Source organism: Parus major, chromosome 1A (genome assembly GCF_001522545.3).
Source record: "Parus major isolate Abel chromosome 1A, Parus_major1.1, whole genome shotgun sequence".
In the NCBI taxonomy this organism is placed as follows: domain Eukaryota; kingdom Metazoa; phylum Chordata; class Aves; order Passeriformes; family Paridae; genus Parus; species Parus major.
Genome location: NC_031773.1, coordinates 66,845,601 through 66,857,729, shown reverse-complemented (window position 1 = coordinate 66,857,729; position 12,129 = coordinate 66,845,601). Strand labels below are relative to the sequence as shown.

Below are 12,129 nucleotides of genomic sequence, written 5' to 3'. Positions count from 1 at the left end.
CTGGTACCTGACTGCCAGCATTGCCTCACCACTTGGAACACTGCTGATTGCTTATAAAAGAAAAATAAATCTATTTTTCTGCAAGAGTCCCTTCACACAATGTAGGCACTCTACTGCAAATGTAAATCTTGCATCAAACAAACTTGCTTTAGCAATCTCAGCATGAATCACCAGCTGCAGGGGATTATCTCCATCAGAAGATGTGCAAAGGAAGAAGAGGCCATTTCTTAAGGGAGCTGAGTATGTAACATAAATCTTTGTCTGTAACGAAAGATTTACTTTATAATTCAAATCAACTCAGTTCAACTGGAAAAGAAGCTATTTCACAAGAAAGGTCTGCAGGTGTGTCAAAAACCACTTAAATCCGGGAACTTTTAACAACAGCATTTATTTCCATCATGTCTGACAAAAGTATCTCAAAATAAGCAACATAATTTTTTAAAATTATTGTGCAAGTGCATTTCAATGACAGCAGGCTGGCTCATCTGAGATTGTAAATAAATCTGAGTAACATTAGCTCACAGTTCTGTTTCTGATATTGAAAAAAGAAAAAAAAAAAAAAATGTAGCAGAAAGATGAGTGGAACATTCCAGAGGGAAAACAGGTAAGTTTGGAAAGAAGACAAGGTTTTATGGTTCAGGACTGCTGAGTGTGTGACCTCCTTGAGGAGATTACCCAGTAGTGAAGCCCCTCTGCCAACACCATCTGTCTTCAGCCTTAGTGTACTTTGTCCTGGACACTCTGAGCTGCTTTCCTGAGAGGATGCAGCTCTTTAGCTATAGTGCAGATAGCGATTCTCTGCCAATATTAAAGAGATTAAAACTTGCTGATGGCTTTGAAGATTAGCATCTGACCCTCAAACTGGCAGACAGAGTAGACCTGAAGCTAAAAAGATCAGACACAAAATATCTGTAGCTTCTAATCCCCCTGAAAATAAGATACTGCATTCTCCAGCATAAACCCTGGTGTTGTCTTTACCTTTGGACAGCCGTGGTAACTGATGGGCTGCTGGAGTCAGGATCTCTTCTGGCAGGATACCAGGAAATGGGATGGAGATTAAGGATGAACTTTGGCCATGCTGCTTCTGAACTTAATAAATTGGCTAATATTTCTGATCACATCAACATCTGGATGGAAGGAAGAAAATATATTCTAACTGAACAGATTGCTCTGGGAGGCAGCTACTGTTATTTTGGCACGGCACACCATTAATCTGAATAACTGGTTCTTCATTCAAGCATTAAATACTCCGGAATTTTTGACACTGGATCCTTCTGTGGAAAATTACATATCCAAACAATCATACTTGATGTATAGCTGGTATCACTCCATTTTCCCCAAGTGGTATCATGTAACTACTGAAGCAGGATTTCTGTCCAGGGCAGCTTGGCAGAAAAGGAATTCTTGCTCCTTACTGATCTCACAATGCTTTAGATAGAGCATGCTGGTTTTGGCTGGGGTAGAGTAAATTTTCTTCTCAGTAGCTGGTATGGGGCTGTGTTTTGGATTTGTGCTGGAAACAGTGTTGATAATGTAGAGATGTTTTAGTTACTGCTGAGCCAAGGACGAGCAAGCAGCTGCGTGGCGCTTGCTGCCTGCCTGGGTTTAAACCATGACAGAGGGAATGAATGACTCCCATGTAGTGGCCAAACTCTTCATTAGCCTGTCCCATTTTGTGCTGCAAGCAGGTTTTCTGCACCAATGGTTAGAAATTCCATCAAAATGCCATCAAACGTTTGAGTATTGACACACAGGTTCTATCCTGTGCCACAGGAAAGTCTTGCCCTTCTGTCTTATCAATATCCAGTTAATCCAGCAGCAGAAATGTTTGCAAGTCTTACTATTTCCTGAGAATGATTTTTGTCTAAAAACAGGAGGATGAAATACTGTGATAAGTGGAGAGGCTTCCAGTATACACTGTTATCTTTAGGCTCCTATTGCTTCCATGAAATTCACGGTGGACTTATTTCTCTGAGGGAAGCTTGTGATTTCCATTAATAAATACGTGCTTCTTTGGCAGTCAGAAGCCACTCCAGGCTAGTTTTGCAGATTGTCATGTTCTGGAGCCCGTATGTGACAGGTTTGTTGTGTGTGTAAAATAAATTTGGAGAGGTGGGAATCCCCCATCCCTGGGAGTAGCAATATTGTCTATAAAACAGGATGCAACAGACAGCCCACGTATGATTGCTGGGTTGGATTGCACTAGGTTTGGTTTCTGCTTTTATTGCACCATCTTCTCTCCAATTAACTAAGTTTTATGTAGTGATTTAATCTACCCAATAAAGATTGTGGAAATAGAAGTAAGTGCTCAATCTGCTTTCAGGTATCACCTTACAAATGCCCAGTGGATTTACTGGAAACAAATGGAAATTTCAGTTACCACTAGAAATAGGCTTGATTGTTTTTAGTCACTGCTCAATAATCATATCCAAGCTTATTGGAAAAGACTTATATTTATTTTAGAAGTTGTTCAAAAATCTGGAATACCATACATTTTCCCCATTATTTGGAATTATTTTAATTCCAGGGCTAGAAATCAGTTAGCTGCCAGAAGCAGCTACATGTCTTTTGGGAAGCAGCTAATGCATGTGGAATTTCTGTAGAAGGGATAATAGTATAGAAACTTTCTTCAATGCTGGATGGAGTATAATAAAATCTTTTGGTAGAGTAATGCATTTGTGATGAAATTACAAACATTAGTGTCAAGTCTCCACTCAGAGGAGGTATGAGAGCAGCAAGAGCTCGACTGCAAGACCCCACATTTCCCTGCAGTGCCCCAGCAAAGACTTTGGTCCTGTTTCTTTGCCTTTCTGTCTTAACTCTCATCTGAGATTGCCCACAAAACACACAGATAAAATGACTTTTCTGCTGGCTCCCTGGCTCACTGAATAAATGCCATCCAATCAAAGAGGTCAGGGTGTGTAATCACTGCTAACAGCCCGTTCTTCTCAGTCCATCTGCTTCCTACCTGAAGTTGATGGAAGATGCTTCTGGCAGGATGTTGGAGGGTGCTTCAGAACCCTGAGCTTACCGATGCCTTTGGTCATTTCCAAGGGTCTAACACGAGATAACATGGCACCTGTGAAATGAAAAACCAACAAGAAGAGAAAAAAGGACCTGGCTGAAGACAAAATTTGCATCCTGACTTTTCAGGTCTCTGCTCTTGGGAGTGTGTCTGTGTTGGTGGTTCAGGTAAAGCTGTTTAATAAGAGAGTAAGCAGGTCACAAACACAGTGCTGGGAAAGCCACTGAATGACCAGAATGATTTTTTTTTGCATGATAATGAAGAAATGATGAAGAAAAGTAGGCAAAGGACATTTAAGATGACCCTCTATATGGAAATATCAAAGGAACATCAGAAATGCCCATGAAGACACACCATAACATTGCATCATTTGTGACACAGAAGCTGACCTCACCTTTTAAAGAAAATTACTTTTATTGCCTCCTTCTACTGACTATACTAACACTTGGATACCTGGTGGTGATACAAATTAATCCAAATCTGACCTTGGTCAGAGGGTATGGCAAACCCAGGAAAAAATAGCATTTGTGTCTCATCCTAACTCCAGAGCTGTTCTTCTTGCAGAGTACTAAAGGGATCCACAAAATTTCTTCATCAGTCACAACAGTGGCTGCCAATGGCAGTGTCAGATCTCATTTCATTTTACATTTCTGTGCCACAAATGTATGTCCTACACTTCGGGAACTTTCACACTACCCTTGCAAAACATGGGCTGAAAAATCACTTTCCCCATAATAGTCAGAAAAATCTGCTGTTTAGCCAGAGAAAAATTTCCACTGCTGATTGATTCCTAGGTCTGTTTAGCTGATTATAATTCCCCAACCTACCCTTATGTGATTCACACCCATACATCTGCTCTAGCTTCAGCATATAATTGTTATTCCATACAGACAGCCCAGTATTTATTCAAACAAGGGTGCTCTTGTGCATTTCTCCTTTTTTAGCTTCTCTAAAAAGAGTAAAGCGGTCATGATACATTACATTGTATGTGTGTGTTTGTGCATGGGAATAAAAAGTAATTTTATCATCCTCTCAAAGGCAGCACTTGATTACCAAGACAGAATAATTAAAAGAAGTATGTTAAATGGAGTACTGTACATTACATGAGAGACAGGCCATTGCAGCCTTCTCTAAAATACTGTGGCTAGATAAAAACAATGATTGTTGCTGTTATTTTCCGACATTGTTTTCTATATTATAAAGCAAGTATTTGCTCTCTTGCAGATCTGTTGCTTCAGTACAAAAAAAAATCTAGGCCATGACTCTGTGACACTGCAAGTCTTTGACTCCAATGTTATCATTTTGTCCTGGGAGAAGCAAAGAAGATGCTTGTGGAAAAAGCAAGTTGGTACTGCTTGGATTATCTTCATAAAAGAAGCTGAAATGAGTTTAAAAACTTTTGTGCTCTGCTAGAGTCAGCTGATTTGGCTCTCAGGAGTTTGTATGAGCTGTTGGTTCAAGGCGTTTTTTGGCTTGTGCCTGTGTTAGGACTTGGGAGAGTTCAATGAACCCAGCTCTCAAAGCAAAAATATTTAACCTTCATTTTCTAGTGGAAATGGGGTTGAAAAGCTAAATTTAGTTTTCTGGAAAATATTTTAGAAGTAATCTTAGACTCAATTAACTTGTTTAGTGAAAACAATCCAAATATAGACTTCAAGAGTTGGAAGTTTGGCTTTTGGTTTAGTGCATTACACAAGTAGGGATCGACTTGTAAAACATTTTGCAACTACAAGCTTAATGCCAATCATGTGGTATCTGGATGTGGAATCTGAGCTACTTTCAGTAACATCCCTTAAGATAAAAGCAAAGCACTGTATTTTTTTGGGTAGAAGTATGAAGATTCTCAGCAAAGGAATTAATAGAGGTTTCATCTTGAAACCTTTGTGCTTGCTATCACTGTTTTCCACGGTTCTCGCAGTCAGATCAAGAGCCGATGAAAGCATTATGTTTGTTTTTATCTACTCAATCTCATTACAGCTCTGAACAAACATCCAGTAACTGTGTTCTGCTTCAGACTCACTTCCCTTTGAGTACTCCGCGTTTCACAAATGGAATCAAACCAGCAGCTGCCACTCCTGAGACCGAGAGACTCGTAGGCAGTGAACCGAAAGCTTGCACAGAAAGCCAAAACCCAGCTTTATCTGAGTCTGCTGCATTGTCATCAACTTCTGCGGGAGAAAAGGGGCGAAAGGAACAGATGAATTTAGTTAGCAAAGCATTTGCAAAGCAGTAAAGATAATGTCCAGCAAACCAGCTGTGGCTGCCACGGAGGAGCTGAAAAGAGGCAGGAAAGACACAGAAAGCCAAGAGAGGTATCAAAGCCTGGTTAGGAGCCCCAGGGTAAAAGCCTGAAGCCCTTCTGGAAGGTAGGGTTACTACAGTTCCTACAGGACCCTAAATATTTCACTTCCAGCAATCCACGCAGCTGCTGTCAGCAGTGCTGCAAATGCTGGTGATCTGACAGATAAGGTGGTGATGGAACATGTAGAACAAATCCGGTTTTTTTTCAGTAGGATGAAATGAATGTACTAATATATAACTTCAAAACTTTGTGCCAATGTATTTTAAGTCTCAGGAGAAGAAGGAAGGCCGTTCAGAGGATGAGATTCAACTGCACTTGGCCTCTCCTGTGATGCTGTCAATAGGAGGGCTTTGACAAAATAACTGATAGCAGGTTTTGGTCTTTCGAGTGGGCACATATTTGACTAATGATCTGCAGACAGAAATCTCTGTAGCTCTTGCCAGCTGTAGTAATAAGCCCATTCCTAGGTGCTGAGCAGATTTTTAATGGACATTTTATTTTTTTTGATTGTTACACTACAATGTAACATGCAGTTAAATTACTCATCTGGTTTCCATAGGTTACCAGCCATTACTTTCCAAACTCTGCCCCCATTGTCCACTTCACATATGATTGTTTGTTCAGTGTCTCCAATAAGTGAGATACTAGAAGCATATTTTTGATAATAGTGCTATATTCACATCAATTATTTATAGGCATATTATTTATATAAAAATGCCAGCTGAAAATGCCGGATATACTACTGTGACACACAGCTTTGCCTGTAACCTGTTTGCAGCTGTCAACTCTTAAGTGGTCACAATGTTCAAGGGATTTGCAGGAGCTGTAGAGTGTTACTGACTCTGTAAAATGACTTTTTTTCCTTGCCAGAAGAATTCCTTCCCTGTGCTTGATTAAATTCCCACACAGCTCCTCTTTAGTAAATCAAGAGTGCCCCAGCTATCTCAGGGAGTGTCTCTCAGAATGCCAGAATACACTGCTTCCTTCGGATTTACTGTCCCTACAAAGATGGAAATCTTTGGATTTAGATGGAGGTAAAGGATTCGTTTTAAAACCGGGGTGGGGGAGATGAGGGGAGAGAAATGACAAAGCAGAACTAGAGTGTTGTCCCGGCTGACACAGAACTGGATAGCTCTGCTCCAATACTCTTACAGTGAATTCCTAGGATATGCCCCGGTGTTCAGAGCCAAATACTCGGTTTCCATAGAAATTGAGTACTTTGAGATAACGCCTAAGATTAACTGTTAATGACTTTTCCTTACTTGGCCCAATAATTCTGCCCTTAGAGTCAGGCTTTGTTGTTAAACTTCAAAGGCTCTTGATGGGTGTGAAGCTGTCTTGAGAACTTGTTGATTTCTCCCCGCTTCATGCTCAGCCAGCTGAAGAACCTGTAACTATAAGCAAAAATGGCATTTCCACCTGGAATCAAGCAGTAGGGTGCTCACAGATTATTTCTTCTATTTTTACCTGTTCTGAGAGCGAGCCACCTCTAGCCCAAGTCTAAACTGCTCTGCCATACGAAGCTATTTCTGTATCTATAGTAAATGCTATATAAAACCTGATTCATACCGACATTCACACGCAAATAAGATTCTTGTTTTTAGCATCCTAAGATTTTTGTTTTTAGCATCCGAAATGGCAGGTGACCCATTAGCAGTACAGACTGGGTTGGGTATGGCTGTCATGTGAACTAAAGCCTCCTTTCATCTTGTCAAGCTGTTTCCTGTGTCATCATCAAGAAACAAAAGGAAATAAACGTGAAATGCACTTTTGGGAATCCTAGTCTGTATTTTACATATCATAGCGATAGGAATGTGCAGCACCAAATAGGAAAGTTTCAGAGAAACCCAACTGGCAAATGACTGCACTAATGAAATTTTCAAATATTTGTATAAGCACCATGAGTAAAGTTCTATTCAAGAGTAATGAGGGTAATTCCTATCTTTCTGACTCAATCCACCATTAAATATTTTCAGTTCCTTGCAGTTATATAATTGTTATGCATCTTGGGACAATAATCTTTGTTCCCCAAAATCTCAGTAATAACAAAAAAACCCTTTGCAAATATTTGTATTCTGTCTCCTACACATAAAAACATGGCCATCATCTTCTACCATCAGTGCTATTAATTTCTTTCAAAGTTTGATCATGGCAAAAGACCAAACCCCACAACTGTAGTTACTCCAAGCATGATACCATGAGCCAAATTAATCCATGATCTAATGATGATGACATTGGTGGATCCAGTCCAGAGACAAATGTAGCTTAAAGTTGTTTTAAAATGGAACATATTCTCAAGTCTCAGAAGAGCAATAATATTTCTTTAAAAGTTGAAATTTTTATGGCCAGAGGACAGAGAGAATAATATGAATTGCTGTTTATGCAAAGGAATTTTATAGAACCTAATATTTTTTTTTTAAACAACACATATATATGTCACACATGAGTAGTCTTTCTTATCTTTTTCTTGCTATCCTCTATTTTCAAGCTCACCTATTTTTCTGGTGTGCCTTGAAAGGGACACACAGTCTAGTACATAGTAATTTCCATCATGAAAAAAAAACCTTTCTATATTTTCAGAACTAAATTATTGTGCAAGTAGTAGCAGAACAACATTGTTGTGTTCCTGTTCTCTGCAGTGCCAGACTTGCTCTCATAAACCAGCAAATATCATGTTGCCTGGTGAAGAGAGGCTCACAGTCAAGTTACAAACTAAGTCTAATTATTTAGAAATTAAGTATTTTACACCACAATTATTGGTACAAAAACTGCACTTGCAAGTGACTCCTAAAAAACAGAATCTGAAGAAAACCTGCAGGATTGTTTAAAAAGTGATTAGAAAAGACTTATCAATAAGCCTGACTGATGTTACCTGGATCTTTTCATCAAAGCTTTTACCCCTGAAAAATCCCAATGTCTTTTCTATGTCAGATCAGTTCAAATGCTCCTAGGATAGTAGGACTGTCTGCTACAGATGATTTTCAGAGGCTAATGTTTGAATTAGTCTTTTAGAACAGTGGGTATAAACATCTTGCACTGTGAAAAACATCTTCCAAATGAAAACATCAAAGCAGCCTACAATTCTGAACCAGCTCAGCTAAAGCTCATTCCTGTAAATTTGTCTTGCTGTTTCTTCCAGTACAGTAAGCTCACAGAGAGGTATTACAGTTGTGATGATCCTTAGAGAATAAGAATTTTTCTAAGCTGTTTCCTGGAAAGCAAGTAAACTGACAGGCAATTTTAATTCTCCTTTAGCAGAGCTTTACAATTGGATTTGCTTTTATTATGAATTGAAATTCTTTTTGCAGAGGTAAATATTTATTTAGCTAGCTTGAGATATCAAGTGGGTTGAATACAAGGCTTGAAAAGCAGCAGCAAAATATTCTTAGGTGTATTTTTACTTTACATTCCTGTATTTCCTGATGGTTACCTTTAGCAACACTGTGTTCTGAAGACATTTGGATCGATCAATGAATCATTTCCTTCTCGTCTCTCCTCTCTATCTGGCCAAAACTACCAACTGTTACCTCTCAAAAGACAGAAAGGGACCTGAAGACTGAGGAACAGAGAAACTATTACAGCAGAGATTAAACAATTTTAAATATCCCTTTTTGGTTTTATCATTCTGTGGTTGGTGCATGCTCTGAATGTGCTGGATCCCTGCCCTCCAGACAGATGGAAAAGCTCCTGACAACGTTAGGAGCAATGTTCTTCTCATAAGAGCAAATTGTTTTGAGATCCTGGCACTAACATGATGGTTAAAGAATAATCTTATATGTGACCTCAGCAGGAAAAAAGGTACCAATGCAACTGTGAGGTACAGAATTGATAAATCTCCCATTTCCCCTCCTATCCAGCTTACATTTCTCCTGCTAAACCACTTCTCCTGTTGCTGTCTCACACTCCTCTTCACATTCTTTCCTGTTCCTCTACATCCCATTTCCCTGTCTATCACACACAAACTGTACTACCAAACTTACAAGGAAAGGAAATGGATCCCCAGTTTCTACCCAAATGCTCTCAGGATACGCTGTAGAAGTCTGTCCTACCACAAACACCCACCACAAGAGCACTCACATTCCCCAGATGAATGTTAAAAAAAGCTACAGGAAACTGGAAAAAATATGGTCACTTGCTGTGAAAAGCTGATGTAGAAAGGACTCCTTGACTAGAGGCACACTGATGTATTATTTGTGAAATATGATTACATCTGCCTCTTATCTTTCATCTTGTTACTCAGTGATAATTGACTGCTCAAGGCTGGCACTCATTTTTAATTATCCCCGCTGTGGAAACCCAGCAACACAGCTCTGCAATTGCTCTCACATATCTGCATGCAGCATCTGTAACACATCATCCTTCAGCAAACAGAGAGTCCTCTTCTTTTTCTTTCTTTCATTTTTTTCCTCCCTGAATTAGCTGTGCAGATTAATGCAGGGCATTTCCCAAACAAACAAACAAACAAAAAATCAATCAACCAACCGAGAAAACCCCCAAAATAAAAGAACAGAGGTAGAGAAATTAACTACACTGAATGTTTTGCTATTCATTAAAATAACTCATATTTGAGGTCTAACAAAGCCCTGCTGCTGTGTCTTGGAGATTTCCATTTACCTGTTTAGCTAATTAATTTTAGAGAATTAAGCATTTAGTAACTTGTTGAGTGCCGTGCCCACGCAGCTGCCAGGCAGAAGCTGAAATAACCATCACTAGGTCACCTCACAGTTGGAGCTCTGTTAGTTTTACTGCACTAATAAATACGTAAGGAGCTCCACTCAGTGGCGAGACAATGTATTGCCGACTGTGATACCCACAAGAGAAGAAGTGAGTCTTTGGAAATGTAAATATGTATAATTAACACATCTACTTCATTGACTCTCTGCATTATTCATTGTAATCATAGCAACAGAATCATAACGTTTCACTAGGATAGCTTTATTTATTGCCAGCAACATTTCTGAGAGAATTCAATCACAGGAACAGGATACATAATCTCTGTGTTTAAAACAATAAAACTCAGTAGTACTTTTTTTTTTTTTTAAAGGTAGTTAAACTTCCATTTGTAAATAATAACTTGTCTTCATCTTTCCTTCTTTTTCTTGTACCATGTCTAGAATTTCTTGAAAATGGAAGTCTATTTCACACTTCCTATCTCCTTTAAAAAATTCTGTATTAAGCAAAGCAGCTACAGAGAGTTGTGCCCTCTGAGGGCACAGAATTAGTGTATTTTAAAAGCAAACATTTTCAGACTGTGGGGGAATAAACTATTTCATTGGAGAAATAGTTTATTCCTATTCTCCCTACCAGGGAGAAAGTCTGAGACTGCTGCTAGAAAACCAATCTGATTTCAGGATCTGAATCTTGAGTTAGGCCGAGCACCAGCTTTGGAGACCTTAAGAAAAAATGTAGACAGGTTTATTTTCAGAATTAATTCCATATGTCCTTAGTCATATTTTCCAATACCCTGTAATTCTGCTTGGCCTAGTGGGATGTTTAGATTTCATAGGTTTCACGTCTCCATCATTTTTCTCCTTTTCTGATTTTCAGCTACTTACTGGCAAATTTGAAATATTTTTGCCTTTCTCTGCCCATTATTGATTTTGTGTCTTCCTAAGTGGATGTCAAAAGGTTTGTGCAGGTGGAAAATCAACAGAAGACAAAATGAATCACAGCTATGAAATCATTAAAAGTAAACTTCCCCAAACACAATCTTCCCATTCTTTCTGTTTCTCAACCTTGAATTCTAATCAGGTAATTTAAATTTTTCTTTGTACCAACCCTTAGGATTATTTTTTTTTTCCACTGAAAAAGTTGACAATATCAGTTACCAGATGAGTTTTTAAAAATGTAAACCCAAATAGCATTTCTACCAAGGAGACATAGCCCTATGCTCAGATAAGGTTTTGAAAAATGAAAATGTAGAAGTAATACATTTTTGTTTGGAAAAAATCCAGAAAAGTTTAAAGACACTGGAAACGTCCATGTAGTTTCTCCATGCAGAAACTGTTGATCCACAGTGTCAGTATGCCTGAAAATGAGTCATGAAGTTATAAAATCTTTAGGAGTTACTTCTGAGAACCCTGGGATGAGAAATAAAATACCAGAAGAATGTGAAAAAGAGTGCCTTATCTTTTAAATGAAGCTGTGGAAGTCTGCAGTTAGCTCCAACTTCGATTTTCAGTTAATGATTTAAATACTTTTCCTAGTTGTAAGGCATAAGAGAAAAAGGAGATGATTAACTGTCAATCATTCTGATTCTGAGAAACACCACTCCCCTCATCTTTGAGTAAGGGTGGTGACACATTTTCAAATGCCATCCTTAGACGCTTCTGAGGGCAAGTCCAGACACCACCAACAACTTGTCTTTGGCATAAAAATGGCCAAGCAGATGGGTGCTGCTGTGTATCCCTGAAATCCCTACACCCTTCAGGGCTTTCCCATCGCCTTCCTGGCTGGAAAGGCTGATCAGGTTCCTCAGTGAGCTGTGGGGAGAGCCTGCCCTGCAGGAAAAGCTAGGCTGCCTTTTGGCAGGAGTCACTTGCTGCAGGTTTAGGAGCGAGCACGGCACTGAGGGACCTTGGCCGCAGCCCTGGGACCACCCGAGGATGGATGGATGGATGGATGGATGATGGATAGATGGATGGATGGATGGATGGATGATGGATGGATGGATGATGGATAGATGGATGGATGGATGATGGATGGATGGATGGATGATGGACGGATGGATGATGGATGGATGATGGATGGATGGATGGATGATGGATGGATGGATGATGGATGGATGGATGATGGATGGATG

General features: G+C 39.3%; 1 long non-coding RNA gene across 2 annotated transcripts; it reads right to left on the bottom strand.

Moving 5' to 3' along the window:
• Window positions 1–372: 372 nt before the first annotated feature.
• Window positions 373–11,964, bottom strand: LOC107204111. 2 transcript variants are annotated; one of them, XR_001521473.1, is made up of 3 exons: window positions 8,758–11,964; window positions 6,590–6,721; window positions 373–5,193 (listed from the first exon to the last, which is right to left on the bottom strand). It is a non-coding gene; the product is annotated as an uncharacterized LOC107204111 (long non-coding RNA). The 2 variants fall into 2 exon arrangements; XR_004497684.1 differs by having other exon boundaries at window positions 373–6,721.
• Window positions 11,965–12,129: the final 165 nt, after the last annotated feature.